The 21,240-nt window shown below is 38.3% G+C and overlaps 1 protein-coding gene across 1 annotated transcript in view; it reads left to right on the forward strand.

Moving 5' to 3' along the window:
- The window catches only part of KCND2 (potassium voltage-gated channel subfamily D member 2), a 487,193-nt gene that overhangs the window by 359,777 nt on the left and 106,176 nt on the right, over positions 1-21,240 (forward strand). The window lies entirely within an intron of this gene.

A 21,240-nucleotide genomic window follows, 5' to 3' on the forward strand; every position in this document is an offset into this window, starting at 1 on the left:
GGATAAGAAAAAGGCTCTCTCTGTAATTAGTGGAAGAGTAAGAGGAGCATTCTGAACATATCCTTTACCATTACCATATGGAGGTCTTTTCTTTTCATTATAACAAAAAATGGTATTTGACCAAATTACCCACACCTTGTTTACTTTATTTTATCCATTTGATTTTATTTAATAATAGCAGCCATAATTTATTTATTGCCCTCTGTATAATACACAGGCTTTATAAATTAACTCACTAAAACCTTACAACATCACAAGGTGTTATTTACCATCTCACAGATGAGAAATTGGCATGGAGGGGTTAGGTAGCTGGCCACGGCTCTCAATGAAGAGCTGGGTGGATATCTTGCTCTGTTGCTTTTAGAGGCAGCCTTTGAACCCAGGGCTCCATGTTAAACCCTATAGCGATTCTTACACTGGTTTGGCTCAGTGGATAGAGCATCAGCCTGCGACTGAAGAGTCCCAGGTTCGATTCTGGTCAAAGGCATGTACCTTGGTGGCAGGCACATCCCAGTGGGGAGTATGCAGAAGGCAACTGATCAATGTTTCTTTATCATCAATGTTTCTAACTCTCTATCCGTCTATCCCTCTCCCTTCCTCTCTGTAAAAAAAATCAATAAAATATATATTTTTTAAAAACAACCTTGATGTATTGCCCTTTTAAATATTGAGAGAAATGTATTTTCCCTTCTCAGATGAAAAAGAAATTGAGAGAAGGTGGGGTTAAGATAGGTATCTGTCCTTCATTTTAAATTAACTACCTTATTACCCTTTTAACTGGTTGCTCTTTTATTAGAGCTGTTTAAAGGAGACCAATGTTACTGGTTATAAAGTTCCATTTAGGCAAACTTGGCAAGTAGGTATTAAGAGATTAGTTTATTTGGGAAGCTGGTTTTTCATGCAGAGAAAGATCTATTTTTAATCATGGACCATGATATTGAGGCACAACCTGAATCTACAATCCTATATAATAAAAGGCTAACATGCAAATTGGCCTACAGGTGGAACTATGACGTGGTCACTATGATGTGTGCTGGCCACCAGGGGACAGACATTCAATGCAGGAGCTGCCCCCTGGTGGCCAGTGTGCTCTCACAGGAGGAGTGCCACTCAGCCAGAAGCCACTTGTGGCTGGTGAGTGCAGAGGTGGTGACTGGGAGCCTCTCTCATCGCCACAGCAGCACTAAGGATGTCTGACTGCCAGCTTAGGCAGGCTTCAATGACAGTATTCATTTGCTTGCCCAGGCATAGGTATAATTATTTAAAAATCAATCTCTGGACCAAGTACACTCTTTCTAAGCCCCAAAACACAGCTATTATATCAGGAAGCTACTGTTTTATGTCTAAGTAAAGTGGTGTCTGGGTTACACTTCTAATTCTACAACTTTTCTCTTGATTGATGAGTTTATTTATTTGCTAATCTATTCACCTATTCATTTTTTCTTTTATTTAACAAATACACAGTGATCAGATATTATCTGTTAGAGAAGATGTATTTTTAAAAATGTACCAGAAAGTCTTACCTTGAGGGGTGTGAGTTGGGATAAGATCCAAGATTATAACCACAGACAGCAGAAGTCATGGCACATAAAAGTATTATAGAAATTTAGTGAAAGAAAGAACTCAAACTAGCTGCAAAATCCTCATTACTATTATGTAATAAGCAACGTTCCTCATTATGAAATATTTATGTTTGCACTAAAGGGTTTAGAGATGGTTCTTTGTATTTTAATAATGCTTCACAGGCTATGTTTGCTGTGAATGCTATTATTTTTGCATAATTAAGTAATGAAGCAATTAGCACAGCAGGCACTTGTCAACTAGATAGTGGTTAAAATTTGTGATTAACTATAATTTTTTGCTGTCTTTGGCAATATTCTTCTTCCTACCAAGTGAAATTATACTTTTTTTCCACTCTGAAGAAATTGAGTGCCCACAGAGTTCAAGCTTTGCCTACATCGTGATATAACTGAGTCTCAGCAAAACATCTCGATGACATGAAAGCATGTATTGAAGAGCTCTGTGAAGATATGTGACGTTAACTGCTAAGAACATTGTTTAGGTTTAAAAACATGGAGGAATAAGCATGTTTTTATGCAGACTATTTCATGGGCAACTTACTCCTCTACAATCAACAAGTATATCATAGCTCAACTCTTTTGCACTGTGCATTCTCTGGCAAACTGACAACCTCTACAGTTAGAGACTTGCAGAGCTGCGAGCAGGGAAACTCCACTTATAAAATTCACCTGTGTGATTCCATTATGCAAACTACCTGGAGAGAGAAGGCAACTCACCCAGACTTTAGGCCCACCATGTAACTTCAATCAACAAGCATTCATCATGGGCCTACTCTGGGCTAGCACATCGCTCTACTATTTATGCCAAAAATGAGCAGGACATAGAATCTGCCCTTGAGGATCATACAGTCTAGAAAAATTAAGTAGCTAAGTTTAATTCATAGTTAAATCACAATACTAAATGAACACAGAAAATGTTTCATTTCTGTCCATTTCTTTTCTCTTTTTCCCCCCACACTTTTCCAACAAATAGTGATTATTAGTTAAGCCATGATTCAGGTTCCGAGGGTGGGGTGCATGCAGGTCCTCTTCATCTCCCTGTGAGAAGGATGGGGGAACAGAGGACAGGTGGGTGCAACCAGTCCAGATCTTCCCAGGAAATATGCCTGGGATAAGTAAGTTAACTTGAGTTATTCATTGTGTATGTGAAAAATGACTCCATCTACAGTGCAATTTTACTAAGGCAGGGTGCTATCAATCAATCATCCTAAGAGTTATGATAACCATTTCTGAGTTTTAGGATCTAGCAGGGGTCCTCAAACTTTTTAAAGTGGGGGCCAGATCACGGTCCCTCAGAGAGCTGGAGGGCCGGACTATATGAACTACTAATTCCTACTGTAACACCTCGGCTGCGCTCACTGCCCAAAAAACCTGGCGGGCCGGATCAGACTCCTCTGCGGGCCGCATGTGGCCCGCGGGCCGTAGTTTGAAGATGCCTGAAGAGATTAGCCCTTGGGTGACTTTTGCTGAGAGAGAAAAGAAAAGAAAAGAAAAGAGGAGAGAGGAGAGGAGAGGAGAGGAGAGGAGGGGAGGGGAGGGGAGGGGAGGGGAGGGGAGGGAGGGGAGGGGAGGGGAGGGGAGGGGAGGGGAGGGGAGGGGAGGGAGGGAGGGGAGGGGAGGGGAGGGGAGGGGAGAGGAGAGGAGAGGAGAGGAGAGGAGAGAGAGAGAGAGAGAGAAGAGAAGAGAAGAGAAGAGAAGAGAAGAGAAGAGAAGAGAAGAGAAGAGAAAAAAAAAAAAGAAAAAAGAAAAGAAAAAAGAGAAAAGACCCAGTGGAATACCTGTACAAAGCAAAAAGAAAGTACAAAGAAGCAGACACTGGAAGATAACCATTCTTCAAAAACACAAACACAAACACAACTGGTATAAAAACCAGTAAAGACAAACCAAAGAAAAAATTAAAATTGAGATGTTAGAGTATATTGGCTTAAATGGTAGAGAAGAAATATCGCAGTAAAGTTAAGGTCAGAGCAAAAAGTTTGACAGGTCAACCTAGGAGGAAGGTCTTCCCCCAGTATCTCTTAGACCTGAACTGGAAAAGAGCTTCTTTCTACATGCTGCTTTTATTTTTTCCTTTTATTGTTTGAGTCTGAAACAAAGTATGAAAAGTTATAAAACATCCCCAATGTGGTCTGTTGCTGATTAACACTCTATCTGAGCCTCCAGAGAGGGAGATCTGTAAGACACGCTGAACAAAAAGCCAGCTGAGAGACAGATGCATTTAGTATCATAAATTCAAGATAACCCCTACCTGCACCTCCAGGGATATGGTCAGTTTCATAGTAGATGTAGCAGAAAACTAATTTGCAAAAAAGATACATTTCCCTGACATTCAGGGAGGAATTTTTATTATCTACCTGATGACCAACTATTCACTTTACCAATTCTCAAGTTTATACTCTTGATAGTTAAATTTCATGTAGAGCCTAAAAAAATCCCTTAGGACAGGGGCCAAGATGATACATATAGAGTTGTCAGTGGGATAACAATAATTTCCTCTCTATGGTTTTGAGAATAATAGATCCCATTTGTAAAATATGTGCCCATACTGAGGAGGCTCACGTATCTCCCTCTACTTCAAAATGGAAAGCTCTCTCTAGAAACCCAAAGAGTACTTGCACCCAGCAGGTGCTTCATACATGCTCTGGGCTGGTATAGTCATGAACAGACCATTAAAAGTGTTAAAGATGAGTAGATTATTTAAAGTCATACCCACCATTGGGAGAGATGGTCTACAGTGTGTGTGTGTGTGTGTGTGTGTGTGTGTGTGTGTGTAAAGAGAGAGAGCTTATAAAAGTGAAAAACAAAAATACACAGGTTGCCACTTTGCCTGATTCCTTTTCTTCTTTAATGATGCTCTGTTGAGTGTTTCTTATTTCATTTTTTGGTTAATCCGCACCCAAGGATATTTTTCCATTGACTTTTAGGGAGGGTGGAATAGACAGAGAAAAACAGAAAGAAACACATCAATGGGTTGCCTCCTGCACGAGCCCTGACAAGGGCCCAGAAGGAGCCTGCAATCGAGGTACGTGCCCTTGACTGAAATGTAACCCATTGGTCCGCAGGCTGGCTGTGCTCTATCCACTGAGCCAAACTGGCTAGAGCTGCTCAGTGTTTTTAAGGTCATTTTTCCAGAGTGAATTTTGCAGACTAGTTTCCCTTTGGTGTCTCATGTATACTGAGAGCACTTCAGATGCCAGCGTGAACACACACACACCCTGATATTCCTGAAGAAAGCGGGACCACGGCCGCTTTGATGGCATTGATCTCGGGAAGAGATCTCTTTCTTTGTAGTAGAAGATAGAAACTTTATCTTTTTTTTTTTTTACTTTATTTTCAGAGGAAGTGCAAGTGAGAAAGCAGAACTCTGGAGGACAACAGAATCAGGAGTCTTCTTTTACTGTGGGTTCCTAGGGAACTGCTTCTTTCCCTAGGATGCATTTTTAAGTACCAGACAACAAAGCTTCAGAGCAGGAGAGCTGATCTTTTCTAGTGAATAAAATGTTCCAAAAGATATGAGGGCACAACTACGGTGTCTGTCCTTTTACTTTAAACTGTGATGCTCCAACTCTGACAGGGAGCAGGGCAATTCTACCCTCTTGGGGAAGCAGAGGAGGAAGCTGTATTTCTCCCCTTCTTCCCATTACTGGTGATCATTTACAACGCCATGAGCATTGGCGTTTTTTGGGGTTTTTTTTTTTTTATAGATTCATGTCAATAGTTGTCTATCATGCTGAATTATTATATTCAAGATACAGGAAATATAAGCAAATTTTATTGCAATCTTCATAGCAGATAATAGCAATGCATGTTTTGAATCAAACTCATTCATCCTTAAAACGGGCAAGTTTGTCTGCCTTGTTTGGTTATGTGTTTGGCCCATGAGAAGACTTATTCTGCAGCAGCCAGCAAGTGCAGCCTCTGGAAATTAATGCTTCACACAAAGGGGTTTTACTACCTCCAGGGCTGGAGTTTGTGTCCAAGCCTTAGCATCACTAATGTCCCACTGTGTATGTATAAATATATTTGAGGCCCAATGCATAAAATTTATGCAAGAGTAGGCCCTCCTTCCCTGGCTGCCAGCACCAGCTTCAGGCAGATGCTCAATGCAGGAGCAGCCCCCTGGTGGTCAGTGCACTCCCACATGGGAAGCACCACTCAGCTGACTAGGATGTGTGGCTGCTCCTTCAGCCTGGAGCAGTTTCTCAGAGGGCAAGTCCACAGTTGCTGGGCTAACTAGGATGCACAGCTTTCTCACAGCCACCTGGGACCTGGTGGCTGGGGGGCTGAGGGGTCTTGGGGACTCTGAAGGCAGGCGTGTGGCAAGGACGGCCTCCCCTTCAGGTGGGCCCAGCCTTGCCATATGCCTGCCACCTGGTGGGACTAAGCAGACTGGGCACCACCATCATCTGGCTGTGGTCACCACCATCTTTGAGGGCATGGCACTCAATTAGCATATTCCCTCCTTATTGGCTGTGGGTGCTGCCATCTTTGAGGGTGGGATAGTCAATTAACATATTCCCTCCTTGTTGGTGATGATGTGAGAGTCAATTAGCATATTCCCTCTTTATTAGATGAGAGATATAGATACCTATATCTATCTATATCTATCTATCTATCTATCTATCTATCTATCTATCTATCATCTATCTATCTATCTATATCTATCTATCTATCTATCTATCTATCTATCTATCTATCTACTAAAGGCCCTTAGCATGGAATTTGAGCACTGGTGGGGGGGCATGGCCTGTGGGGATGGATTCCCTGTGAGAAAGCTGTGCATCCTAGTTAGCCCAGCAACTGTGGACTTGCCCTCTGAGAAACTGCTCCAGGCTGAAGGAGCAGCCACACATCCTAGTCAGCTGAGTGGTGCTTCCATGTGGGAGTGCACTGACCACCAGGGGGCTGCTCCTGCATTGAGCATCTGCCTCCTGGTGGTCAGTGTTCATCATAGCAACTCCTTGACCAGTTGTTCTGGTCCTTCTGCTGTTGGGTCTCTAGGCTTTTATTATATATATATATAATTTTACTTAATAATCTTAATACTGAAAAATTAAGGAAGGTAAATATCCCATATAATGTCATATTGACACATAGGCATCAAACCACTTCCAACACATTCATATTTTAGACTTATGGATATTTTAAATGTAGCTTTTTAATGACGTTCAATGCTTTCAAAGACTGATTATTCAGCAATATTTCTTCCTTCCCTCTGTGGTTTTAACATACCCTCTGGAGCATGTTGCTGAAAAGTTTTGTAATATATTGAGCCTTCACTGAAATTTATTGTCCTTTTCAGATGACACATATAAATATCCTAAATGAAATGTTGGCACCACCATGAAAGTACTAAAATATGTCATCATTTGTCTCCAGCAATTTCATAGTTTACGTGTGTTTGATGTTAATGTGAAAGTTATATTTGGGCTTAATAAATATATGGTAGGAAGTAAAGTAAATGTCAATAAGCTTCTTGAACCATTTCATTAAATGGTTGTGTTGCATAAAAATATATCATAAATATAAGAGGAATTGAGAAGTCTTGTTTATCAGCATTATATAGTTCCATATTTTTAAGTGATTTATATTTCTATAAATGTATATTTCTATGGGAAACAGGCTAATTTCTTAAGGCAAATTCTTCAAAAATGTGTCACAAGAGGAAAAGTATTACTTGAGTTGGGAACGAGGTTATTACTAATAGCTGGTGTGGTAAACCTTCCCCTGGATTCTTGCCCTGAAAGATGTTGTCCAGACATTGGAGAGATCAGCTGAGGACCAGTTTGATGATGTGATCTCTGTTTTTTGCTACATGAGATACATGTCTCTTAGGACTAGAGAGTGAAGACAAGGGAAGAGAGAGGCTGTTTATTAAGAGAATTGAAATGGAATCCGATTGCAGGCCTCAGGGCTTCCTGTAGGCCAGCTGTCTAGTTAACCAAGCAGATCCAGTTACCTAGACTCTGTATAGATTGGGGCTCAGTGCCTTCAGGGGCTGTTCCTTGGCAGTAGCCCCTAGTTGATCCTGTAATGCCGAACCCGAGAACACATGTGGGAAATGAAATAGGATCGTCTTCCTCGAATGGCTACTCCAAAAGGCCTTGTCCCCTTGATTCCCTGGAGCAGACAGAAAAGCTTTCCAGCATGCTTTTGAGAGACTTAAACTAATCTGTGCCCTTGTGTACACACATTGATAATAGACATTTCCTCCAAATATCTGCTTCTCTTTTCCTCTGGGAACCTGAATCCCACTGATTTTAAATGGACTTCTGCCTGGTCACCCCAGGAGAAATGGCCCCCAGATGCAATGGGCTGATGGATAAAACTTCAAAATGTCACTGCTTAATATCCATAGTAAGACACTATTAATGCTATTATTACATCACTGAAAAAAAAAACAAAAAACTCTCCTGAGAAGTTTTCTCTTTTTCAGCACATTTCATACTTAAAAATTCAATTAGTATAAGAAAATTTCCTGGAAAGAATAACCAGCACTCTGTGTTCTGAAGCAGAGAGATAAATGATAATGAAAAGGAAAAGAAAGGAAAGAAAAGCACAGCCCTCTCAAGTTCCCCTACTGACACGTACCATGGAAAGCCAGCCATTGTCATGCCCGATGACAGCACTTAGATCTTCCTGGTCCTTATGGCTGCTGGATTCCGATACCTAGTTTAAGTTTATAGAACTGATTCAGAATCTAATTAAAATATTTCTGGAGATTTGCTGTGGAAAGCCTCTTTCTTAAGTGCTTTATTTTCTCTATATTCTTATGAGAAACATTGATCATTGCCACAGGTGTGTATGATTTGGTCAAAGTAGTTGATATTTATATCTTAAACTGTATAGTATTTCATTTTAAATGTCTATGTGGGGTTTTAGGAAAATAAAATCATGCATATAATCAGAATTAGGAAAAATCATTTCATCACATTAGAAGTCAACATCATTTAATTTATTGTTTTAACTTTATTTTTATTGTTGACACAATTAAAGAGTGTGTCATTTTAAAGACCAATCATTCTTAGCAGACTGATAAATAAAAATCACAATAATTTTGTCAAGCATTGAATTTAAATATACCTCTATTCTAAATTATATACAGGCAGCACGATTGTGCAAGAATGCCTAACAGAACAATACTAAATACTGTAATCATGAGTGAAATGAAAATAATTACTACCTACTCTCAAAAGTGGAGAATATTTACATGGTGTGTTCATTTTTAATTATATGAATGCAAGAAATTTTTAAAAGAAAATAATTATTTTATCATAAAACATTAATTTAATGCAATATTATTATTATCAACTATTTTCAAGGCATATTATGAGGAAAAACATAAGTAATCTAGGCTTATTTCCTCATTATATTACTAAGTCATCTTGAAATTAAATTTGGTAAAAGTATGTATATTTCCACAGATGAGTGAAATCAAATGGTACTTATCTTCCTCTGACTGGCTTATTTCACTTAGCGTAATGCTCTCTGGGTCCATCCATGCTGTCACAAAGGGTAAAATGTTCCTTTTTTTACAGCTAAGCCATACTCCATTGTGTAAATATGGATGTTTTTAAAGTGAAATATACTCAAAAATTAACTAACATATTCCAGTTCTTAGGAAACTGAATGAAAAATCTGTAAGGATATAACCTACATTGTTTGGGAATTTAGGACAAGGATTTCAGAATAGTAAATACAGAGAGAGAGTATGATGAGAGTAATAGATGACCATTATACAATACCTGGGAAAGCCATCCATTTCAGGTACATTTGTGTCAGATATTAGAACACAGTGGCATTTCTGAGGGCCAGCGATTCCAGTCAGTTATATTACTAAAAAAGATTTGATGATTCTAAAACGGTAGATATTATAAATGATAGACTTATTAACTTTATCAAGGAAACTGGAAGGAAAAATGATATAAACATCAATTTACAAACATCTAGAAAAGAAAAAATAATGCCAGGAAGTGGCCATATTTAATTTCTATAATATTTAATGTTAGTATAAAATATATCACAGCAGCCCTGGCCAGTGTTGCTCAGTGGTCACAGCATTGGCCCATTTTTACTGGGATTCCAAGATGGTGGTGGATTAAGTGGAAGCTACACTGACCTTCTCCCAGGACCAAACTAAAATATAGAAAAATCATCCTGAGTAAACAACTAAAGACTAGCAGGAGAGACCCCTTATAACCAAGAGCGAAAAGAGGAGTCCATCTCAAAACTGGGAGGGAGTGTGGAGGTATGAGAGGGTTGGCCAGGATCCCACAGGCAGCAGCTGAAATGCTGGAGGGATATCTCAGCTGCATGTGGTTTCCCTTGAGAAATTTGGGGTCTAAACCCCAAGCTGGGCTCCCTAGCCCAGAGTAACAACCAGGAAAGGTACCCATAGAATGGCTGTCAAAAGCACCAGAAGTTTGGTCTGCCAGGGAGAGATGGCTAGAAATGCAAACACCCTCTTAAAGCGCCAACACATTAAATTTCATTTGCAGCTACTCACTTGGGCTCCAACAGAGGGAGGGAAGAGTGGACTGTAGCTGCTTGAGGAGAGTCTGGGGTTGATGGCTCTGGGGCAGGAACTGAGAAGACAGCCACCAGGATCCCTGCGCTGGATCATTTCCCCATACTGCAGGAAACATTTTCTCAGCAGAGCTTTCCCATCAATGCAGTTTTAGCCTGGGGGGAAGCAATAGCCCCACACTTGGGAAACCCTCTTGTCCCACCCTGTGGACTAGCCCAGCTGAAGACGATAGCCTGAGGCTTACTAATGACTGAGACTAATAGCCAGCCTGTAGGCAGAGGCCATCTCTGGGTGCTCTGAGTCTTTGCCTGACCTGCTCCTGGGCCCAGGGATAGGAAAAGCAGACCTTGGTGCTCAGCTTGGTACTTTCCTCATGCACCAACAGAAAGAGCCACAAGCTGTGGATCACTGATAGCTCTAAACTAGGTATTTAAAGTCAGTCAAAAACAGAGTCGGACATTGGCCTGCACCAGGGACCTCAAACGAATCCTAAAACCAATAAACCCACTGGTCAGAGTTAGACAACAAAGCAGGACCCAATGAGCTGCAGAAGCAGTATAGACACAGGAAGATATTGGCAGCCTCTAAGCCCTGCTGAGGCAAATTCCACTTCATGTGAGAAGCACCTACTTAGCAGCCTGCACAGTGTGTTGGGGTTGAACAAAGTTTTCAACGTAATGAAAAACAAGGTTATGAAACCAAGACTACTATACCCAGCAAGGCTATCATTCAAACTAGAAGGTGAAATAAAGACCTTCACTGACACCAAAAGGCTAAGAATACATTACCACCATACCTGCATTGCAAGAAATGCTAAAGGGACTGTTGTAATTAGAAGAAATAGAGAGAGAGAGAGAAAAAACCATAGGCAGATAGAAGAAAAATGTCATTAAGTACTATCACCAATAACCTTAAATGTAAGTAGATTAAATACTCCAATCAAAAGACATGGGGTAGCTAAATGAATAAGAAAACATGACCCAGTTATATGCTGTCTACAAGAGACCCACTTCAGAAAAAAAGACTCACACAGGTTGAAATAGCCTAAATGATAGTGTCCACTGAAAGTGATGCTAAATTGAGAGTATTTATTTCATCTGATACATCATGAAGTAAGAGATTCTTAAACTTGACTTACAGTATGACTTTTCCTGTTTCTAGTCCTACCCTTCTGCATAGTGATTCTACCCATTGATTGAATATATCTGGATTCAAGGCTTGTGATTATAATTTGCCTTAAGTTAAACATCATATCAACCTTCAGGGCAGAGTGTGCTTTTACTCTATCTGCCCCAGGCTGGCTGTCTGCTCTAACTACCCTTGAAGCCAGCTCTCTGTGACTACCTGGAGGGTTGAGGACAGTACCTTCAAATTATTAAATCACAACTGCCAACATTCTACAATAACCTATGGATCACAGCATTCATTCTTATTTTCTGGCTCACAAGGTGTTTATCATTTGTATATCCTACCCTCCAGGAGTCCTCTCACCTTCCTGTCTTTTTACAAATACACTTATGTTTTGTTAAGAAAGTAATTAATTAGTTTATTGTCATATTGAAACTAAGGCTCTTTTTGTTTCTATTCAAGTTAATAAGGCAAGAATTGGTTGACAGTTTTTTGGGGCGAGAAGCTAATTAATTGCATTTACGTGACTGGCTTATGATTCATGTCTAATTGCTGTTCAGTACAATACAACTAATGCACTTCTACATATTGATTTTGTTGTAAGTTTTTGTTTGTTTTAACACTCAACTCTGTGTATGTGTATATATTGTACTTATAGTTTTATGCTCACTTAATTTGGAAATATACTCATAACTTTTAACAAATTTAGTGGCAACATTGAGTAGAACATATAGATTTTATTCCCATGTATATAGTATATGGTTAGGCTTAGGTAATACACATAGATATAGATATGGATATTATACATATAACAACAGGAGCCTTGCCTTACCTACACATTCATGTTCAAATTTGTTTAATATTAAGTTGTAACATTAACAATTGCAGTTATTTATTATTTTTATATAAGTGAATGAATAATTTTATACTTCTAACAAAAGATATGATTTTTTAAATCTCATTTTCTTTCCTCTGAAATACTTCTTTTTTTCTCTAGTATTTGCTCCCATGAAGAGAGACATAAAAACCTGGTGGCACATAGCAGAGGCCCAATAAATATTTAGAATTAAAAGAATGAATAAGTAAAGTAACAATAATCACAGATTGGAATAAATGATTTTGTATACTACAGAAAAAAAAAGGAAGAGAGAAGATCAATTTAAAAGATAAAGAGAAATAGAAGTGGAAGAAAACTAATTGCAAAATAGCAAGTGGAAGAAAAAGAGAATAAAATGAAGGAATATATGATAAGTCAGTGGTTGGCAAACTCATTAGACAACAGAGCTAAGTATCAACAGAATGACAACTGAAATTTCTTTGAGAACCACATTTTTTAAACTTAAACTTCTTCTAACACCACTTCTTCAAAATAGACTCGCCCAGGCCGTGGTATTATGCGGAAGAGCCACACTCAAGGGGCCAAAGAGCTACATGTGGCTTGCAAGCCACATTTTTGCGACCACAGTGTTAAGTGAAGCACATCAAAATAGAGAAGGGTGTGAGTAGATAGACAAGAAAGTAAAAAACAAACGCATAGTCAACCTGGCCAGTGTTGCTCAGTGGTTGAGTGTTGGCCCAGCAATCAAGAGGTCACTGGTTTGATTCTCAGTCAGGGCACATGCCCTGGTAGCAGGCTCAATCCCCAGTAGGGGCGTGCAGGAGGCAGCTGATTGCTGATGATTTTGGTTGATGTCTCTATTTCCTCTCCCTTTCTCTCTCTAAAAAATCATACTTTTAAAAAATAAATAAAAGCACAGTCATTGAAAGATGGAGAGAAAGAAGAGGGATCCTAAAAGGAACAGATAAGGCACAGCAACAAGCAGAGAGGAGCTGAGTGGGTGTGAAAATGAAAATGTAGCCTCAGTTCAGGAGGCAAGGTCTGTGCCTCCAGTATATATTAATAAATTTTTATTTATTTTGAATTTGAAATTTTTCTTAAGCATTTTAAAAATAACAAAAATCCATGTGTAATAGATTAGAAGACCTGAAAACCCTGAAGAACTAAACTTTCATAATTCTATATGGACAGTATATTATTGCAACTGCAAAACATAACTCCATGTATTCCAAAGGGAACAGCATTTCTTATAAGTCATGACTCTGTGTTTTATAATTTAACTTATATATCTTAATAACATACAAAGGCCCTATAAACTGATTTTAATTTTCCAGAAATTATTTAAAGATATTAATGTAACAAAAAATGTATAAATTACCTAATCACATTCATGAAGTTTTTCTTAACAAATTAAAATATACAGTCTATTGACCCTGGATTTGTACAAACAAATCCAGGGTCAATAGACTCACTAACAGTGGAAGAAAAGAGCTTGAAGGTAGACTAATCTTAACCCATCATTTAAATGTTGAGGGAAGTGGGCCATAGATGTTTAGGGATTTTCCCAAGTATCTGTAACTAATTAGTGGCAGAATAAGGTACTAGAAGTCAAAATAAAACTTCCTTTCTCAGTTATAATCAAGATATATATAGTCTTGTGATTTTTTTCCCACATAGATCTATGTTATAAGAAATTCATCATTATTTGCATGTTAGAAATATGCACTTTTAAAACCCTATGGCAATATTTGTAATATGAAGATAGTAAAAACAATGAAATCCTTTACAAATAAAAAAACATCTTCTGAAAATAGTTACTCACCTACCATGGAGCACTTACTATAAGGATACACAAAAATAAGAATGAATGCATATTTTAAGTAAATAGTTGGAGATAAGAAGAAGGAGGAGGAGTGGGAGAAGGAAGAGGAGGAGGAGGAGGAGAGGGAGAGAGGGAAAGGGAGAGGGAGAGGGAGAGGAAGAGGGAGAGGGAGAGGGAGAAGGAGAGGGAGAGGGAGCACACTAACTTTTTTCCAAAGGCAAAGATATTTCATTGAGAAATAAAAGGATATTAATGACTTGGGGCTTAGATTTAATTAAATTTCATGTTTATGAGTTCATAAAAATTAAATAAAATAAAGATAATGGATCACCAGAACTCCATATAAGGTTTCATATATTGAGTACAAATTTTAAAAAGAGTAATGAAAATAAGAATTTGGGGGGCTCATATTTTGTAAAATTTCTTGGCCTATAAAAATTATTTAAGATTTCTTCTAACTCTGATATTCTAGTCGGGTTTACTTAGCCCTGTATTACCTTTATGTGAATAAAGGGGAATGCCAGTATATTTCATAGTGGATATGACTTCTTTGTTCTTTTGATGTTCACTCAACTAGACATAATTATATTATATAGCAAGTTTGTTTTGAAATTGTCATTAGTATCTAGTTCACCTAATTCTTAGCTCAGATCTTCTTTCATCTAGGATAAAATAAACTCCAAGGAGACAGGAATTTTTGTTTAATTTGCTTATTGCTATATCTCCTCCAAACTACTGGGCACACTATAAGTATTCAAAATGTTCATGTTGATTTATGAGTGATAAACATACATCATTCTGCTTTACATTGGCATACAATTTCCTTTTTCTAAATTTTTAATGTGAGCTCATGAATCATTTTAAGACACCCAATTATTCAAGGCACAATTTTCATCTTCTTTAAAATAAGTAACTTTGTTTAAGTCTTTACAAAGTCAAAATATTTGGCCCTCATCAATACCTTGCACGTTGTTGACATTACCAATATACTAATAACTCTGTCTATTTTTTGGTGAATAATATGTCTCAATCTAGTTTATCAAAACTATTGGAAATTCATTTATTTTAGTGTAAAGGAAATTGTCTCGCTATCCTTCCCTCCCCCCCCCCCCCGGGCAATTATTCCTCATAAAATCAAGTAATTTCATATATAAGTAGGACTTGTAAAAGCTTTTCTGTTGCAGACAGTGCAAACTAATGAGGCATGGATCAGGGTAGGAAAAATAACTAAAAAGTTAGAGTAACAAAAAGATTCTGCTCTTGATATATTTGTGCCTCTTGAATTAGCTGTCCTTAGACCTCAGAGATTTTAATAGATAGATAGATAGATAGATAGATAGATAGATAGATAGATAGATAGATGATAGATTAAAAGATGGAAAGACAGATTCCTTATTAACTCATAGACTGTGATAGTGGAGATAACTGGTAAGAACCCCAGATTTCCATGTGCAGTCTGGGAGAACAGACCTTGAGAACTATGAAGACATTTCTGAAAATGATCATAACCAGATTACATTTAGAGTAAATGGAAATGAACTCTCTTTATGTGGTTCCATAAGCTAGTTCTTAAGGTTGGAATTGGAAGGCTCACCACCTCAAAATCATTATCTTTTCATTTATCACTTCAGTTCTTTTGACTGGAGAGCTGAAACTAGGCATGGGGTTAATTTGAAGAGAAGAAGAAACAAAGATATCATACCACAAAAGAAAAACAACTTTTTTTAAATATATATTTTATTGATTTTTTTAAAGAAAGGAAGAGAGATGGATAGAGAGTTAGAAACATCAATGAGAGAATCATCGATCAGCTGCCTCTTGCAAACCCCCTACTGGGGATGTGCCCACAACTAAGGTACAATATATGCCTTTGACCGGAATCGAACCTGGGACCTTTCAGTCTGCAGATTGACGCTCTGTCCACTGAGCCAAACTGGTTTGGGCAAGAAAAACAACTTTTAAGATTTTCAGAACCTTTATAATTTTATAATATTGTTATTATAATTTTACACCATCTTTTTTTTTTTTTTTTTTTTTTTTTTTTTTTTGTCTCTCAGTGGTTAGTAAGCAAATATTTAGTATATAGAGGATTTATTTTTGGTGACAGCAAGATCAGAAATGGCTAGAGAAACTCACCCTCCGTACAATTTTTTTTTTCATGGAGAAGAACCTTCTCCCCTTCTCTCCCTCCTCCCCCCCCCCCCCCCCCCCCAGGTGGAGTGCTCAAAGCTCAAGAGCAGAAAGATATGAGACCAAATCTCAGTGACTTTGCAGGATCTGGATAAAGGGCCACTCAGTGATCTAAACTGGGCAAGAGATATGCCTTCATTCATACATTTGTCCCCTAGCAGCCAGTATCATCCCTTTCAACCAAAGCTTGAGTTTGGTGTTAGAAAATATCAAGCCATGAGTCCTGACTTTTGCAACTAACTAGCTGAGTAACCTAGTTGTCCATTACAGGTGTCAATGAGCTCATATAAAACAATAATATTTTTTACATTGTAGATTTATTGTGAGTTTAAAAAGAGATGTTGCTCAGCATGCATTTATTCATAAAGCAAGCAATAGTTACTCACCTGCCATGGAGCTCTTACTATGCTAAAGATTGAGAATACACAAAAACTCAAGGCCTGACCTTAAGGTCACACAGTACAGAAAGGTCGTTGAGATATCAATAGAGAAACACAGTAAATAGTGAGAATGAGTACAATAGAGGGTGGTACAGAAGTAGGTTTATAGTTGTGAGTATGTAAAACAGAGTTTAATCTTGTATTATTATGTATTAATTTTTGTACTTTTTTTCAAATGAACAACTGTAAACCTACTTTTGCTCCACTCTATAAATAGAGCAGCATGGGAGTACTGAAGAGGGAGCCATTAACTTTGCTTAGGGAAAGTTAAGCAGTAGTTTAATAGGTGTGATTTTGTATATGTTCTCTTTACCCTACTTTAAAATTGTGGCTTAAATGTATTTTGACCATGTCCAATTCTAATTTCTTTTTACAAGGCTTCTTATAGTGAGTGCTCAACAAATGTTTATAATTATCAGTTATTTTAATGCTGTTTTTCATTAAGTTGTATTGTATTTCAGAGAAATCAGAGAGAGTTGAAATCTCTCATGTGGATCTTCAGCCAGACTTAATAGCAAGTTGTGCATAACTGCTCTTCAAATTTTAGTATGATTCCAAGAATTCAGAGTATTTGACATTTTCAATGAGAAAAAATATTTTTTACAGAATGCAAAATATCGTAATCATATTTAATTAAGCAGGTGCTTGACTAAAGTATAGTACTTTGAACATAAAACAGGGTGAATGTGAGGAGTAATAGACACATATATTCATTGCTGGTTGGCATGTTAAATGTTATAATTATATGAAGAATGAAATACCAAGCAATTATCTATAACAATAAAAGCAAAGTAGCCATGCAACTGAACGGACAACCAAACAAGCTATGTGGGGAAATTAAGCTGGCAGGAGGGTTAGTGAGGGACAACCAAATGATCTAACAGCAGGCTGCATGGTGCGACCAGGCCTGCAGGGGGCCAGTTGGGGGTGACCAGGCCAGCGTGGGAGGGGGGGCAGTTAGGGGTGATCTGGCAGGCAGGCAGGAGAACAGTTAGGAGCCAACAGTCCCAGATAGGGCAGAAACCAGCAGTTGGACATCCCCTGAGGAGTCCTGGATTGGAGAGGGTGCAGGCTGGGCTGAGGGGACCCCCCATGCATGAATTTAATACACCAGGACTCTAATCTATATATATAAAAACCTAAGTAACCATTACAACCAATTGCTATGATGTGCACTGACTACTGGGACAGATACTCAATGCAAGAGCTGTCCCTGGTCAGTGTGCTCCAACAGCCACCTTCCACAGTCCACCTCTCCCTCCACCCCTGTCTGGCCCTGATCAATCTGAATGGGACTGGGCCAGACAGGCCCCAATCAGTTCTGATCACCAGCCAGGCTGGGGAACTCCACTAGTGCACAAATTTGTGCACCGGGCCTCTAGTAATTTATAGTTCACAGAATCTTTGACTCAACAATACTAATTATAGGAATGTATCCTGCAAATATACTGGCCTTTTGGGAAATAATATTTGTATAAAACATTTATTGTAGTGATTGTAGTAATAAAAGATTAAAAATGTTTAACACAGTGGGGGTCTGGATTATTAAATATTAAATAAATTTCAACTATTGCCTGTAATGTATGTGCAACAGTTATAGTCAATGGAATACTATGCAATGGTTAAAAAGGATGAGAGCAAAATATGTACTGATATAATATATAAAATCAGCAACATTTGCACATGTTGCATAAAATCATTAGTGCAGGAAGATATAGAAATATAGATATAAATGTATATATAGCTATGGATATGGATACACACATATATCCATATAATCTTAAATATGAATAACTTTCCCAAAAAAGGATGCATAAGAAATACAGTGATTACAGGGCAAGGAGATGAAATAAAAATATTCATTTATCACTATATACACTTTTATTCTTTTTTGAACATGATGTTATGTGTCTGTATTATGGATTCAAAATGCATTAAGTGAGTTAACAAAAGAAATATCTGAAACCCAGAATATCTTCTAAACCATATTTATGATAATTGTCATGTTGAAAAGTATTTATGTAAATTCACAAGAGTTATACATGTTAATTCATTTTTATATTTGTGTAGAGGAAAGATTACTTTTATCTAGAGGGAGAATATTTTTTCAATCTTTAAATTACTATTTCTCAATAAACTTCAATTACTTTACTCCAAAACAAGCAGAGTCAGCTATAAAAAAGTGATGAATCCTATATTTGATAGCATAAATGAGGCATAATGATCAAAGAAAAAAACTTTTGAAAAGAATGTATGAGCTACTGGATCTTTGGGACACCAGCAGTAATTTATATATCATTACTTATTCAGGGCTGCATTCCTAATTACTCCATAGAAAAAAAGAAATAAATATTATACTGTAGTGATTACTCTTTTCATCATACAAGGGAAACAATGCTGATATAGGCATATCTTAAAGAAATATAACTCTAGTCTATGGAAAAAATGTTTGTATACAATATTTTAAGGTGAATATATTAATAGCAAAAGCATATTTCTTCAAGGGGCATTGAGCTTTCCAGTAAACCCTTGTGCTCAATTATTCCTAGAAAAATGTATATGAACAAAGTCAATTTAATACTACATTCTAGATTTTTCATAACCTACTAGATTTTTCATAGACATTTGTGAAAGTATGTCTTATATAATAAAGAGGTAATATGCAAATTGACCCTCATGCCCTTGCACATGTGATCAAAGAAGGCCACCACAAGATGGCTGGCAGAGGAGGGCAGTTGAGAGCAATCAGACGGGCAGGGTAGCAGTTAGACATCTATCAAGCAGGCAGGGGATGGTTAGGGGATGATCAGGCTTACAGGCAGGCAAGCAGTTGGAGCCAGGAGTCCGGGATTGTGAGAGGAATGTCCACAGGGATCAGGCCTAAACCACAGTCAGACATCCCCTGAGGGGTCCCAGATTGGAGAGAGTGCAGGCTGAGCTAAGAGACACCCCCTTCCCTTAGTGTACAAATTTCATGCATTGGGCCTCTGGTTCAAATAATAATAGAGACCACTACTGAACTTTACATTATGGTAAATTTTATGTTTCTTTTTTAACGACACTATTAAAAACAAAGCAAATGGAGGTTTGGAAGAGAGAAGAGTAGGAGGAAAAATTTGCTTCTTTGATGTGAATAATGATCTACATCCTAGTTACAAAATGCCTAAAACATACACAGTATCATTTGCCTACAATATAGATTATCTATCAACTAGTATATATATATGTGTGTGTGTGTGTGTGTGTGTGTGTGTATATATATATATATATATATATATATATATATATTTCATATTTATATATCATATATATTTCATATTTATATCATATATATATAAATCAGATAGATAGATAGATAGATGTAATATGCAAATTAGCCGGGACACATTAAGGCAGCACGATCAGCTCAGGAGGAGGCTGCATCACTACCAGCTCAGGAGGAGGCTGCGCATACAGATGGGCAGAAGGGGTCTGCATGCAGCCCCCAACCCCAGTAGCCATGGGGAGGCTGAGGTTGGGGAGAGCCAGAGCAGAGACACAATACACAGTGGCACCTAGCTCCGAGCTGCTGCAGCTTGGCTGGGTAATAAGAATCCAAGAAAGTAATCTAGGTTTTTTTCCACCTCACTCCTGGAGAAAAAAACTAAGGTCTGCTGCTGGTGGGCTAAGAAATGTCATATCCTGCCCTAGCCAGTTTGGCTCAGTGGATAGAACCTCGGCCTGCCGACCATAGGGTCTGGGTTTGATTCTGATCAAAGGCATGTACCTAGGTTGCAGGCTCTTTCCTGGCCTGGGCCTAGGTCAGGGCTCATGCAGGAGGCAACCAATCGAAGTGTCTCTCTCACATTGATGTTTCTCTCTGTCTTTCCCTCTCTCTTCCACACTCTCTAAAAATCAATGTAAACATATCCTCTAGTGAGAAAGAGAGAGAGAGAGAGAGAGAGAGAGAGAGAGAGAGAGAGAGAAAGAGAGAGAGAGAGAAAGGAAGGAAGGAAGGAAGGAAGGAAGGAAGGAAGGAAGGAAGGAAGGAAGGAAGGAGGAAGGAAGGAAGGAAGGAAGGAAGGAAGGAAGGAAGGAAGGAAGGAAGGAAGGAAGGAAGGAAAGAAGGAAAGAAAGAAAGAAAGGAAGAAATGTTATATCCTATGAAAGACACATCTTGAAAATGACTAAAGAAAGTTGTCATTTTTTTGTGGTGAAGGGACTGGAGTCCATGTTGATGAAAATACCTTGGCAGCTATGGCGACTGGCAGTGGCTGCAGCAGTGGGGTGATGGGGGTAATGCCTTCCCCTGATCAGCCTAGTCACCTCCCACAGAGGGAGGCCAGACTGCAGCTTAGGCCCGCTCACCACAGGAAGTGGGCCTAAGCTGTCAGTAGGACATCCCTTGAAAGCTCCTGGACTGTGAAAGGGGGAAGGCTGGGCTGAGGGACCCAATCCCAGTGCACGAATTGTGTGCACTTGGCTTCTAATATATCTATGTCTGTGTATATTTAATTTAATTCATCTAACTAAATAGAGCAATTCTTGATTGCAGTTACTCAAACCACAAACTTCCCTGGTTTTCCATTTGTTTAGAAATTATATTTAGTTCATGCTTTTACAGAAGTATTTTAACAAAAAGGGATAACTCCTACTATTCTATCAACTCTTACAAATTACCTACAAAATGTATTAAGTGTTACATGTAGATCCATATTAGAAGGTATTTCTTTCCA

This window comes from Pipistrellus kuhlii, unplaced genomic scaffold (assembly GCF_014108245.1).
Source record: "Pipistrellus kuhlii isolate mPipKuh1 unplaced genomic scaffold, mPipKuh1.p scaffold_m20_p_10, whole genome shotgun sequence".
In the NCBI taxonomy this organism is placed as follows: Eukaryota; Metazoa; Chordata; class Mammalia; order Chiroptera; family Vespertilionidae; genus Pipistrellus; species Pipistrellus kuhlii.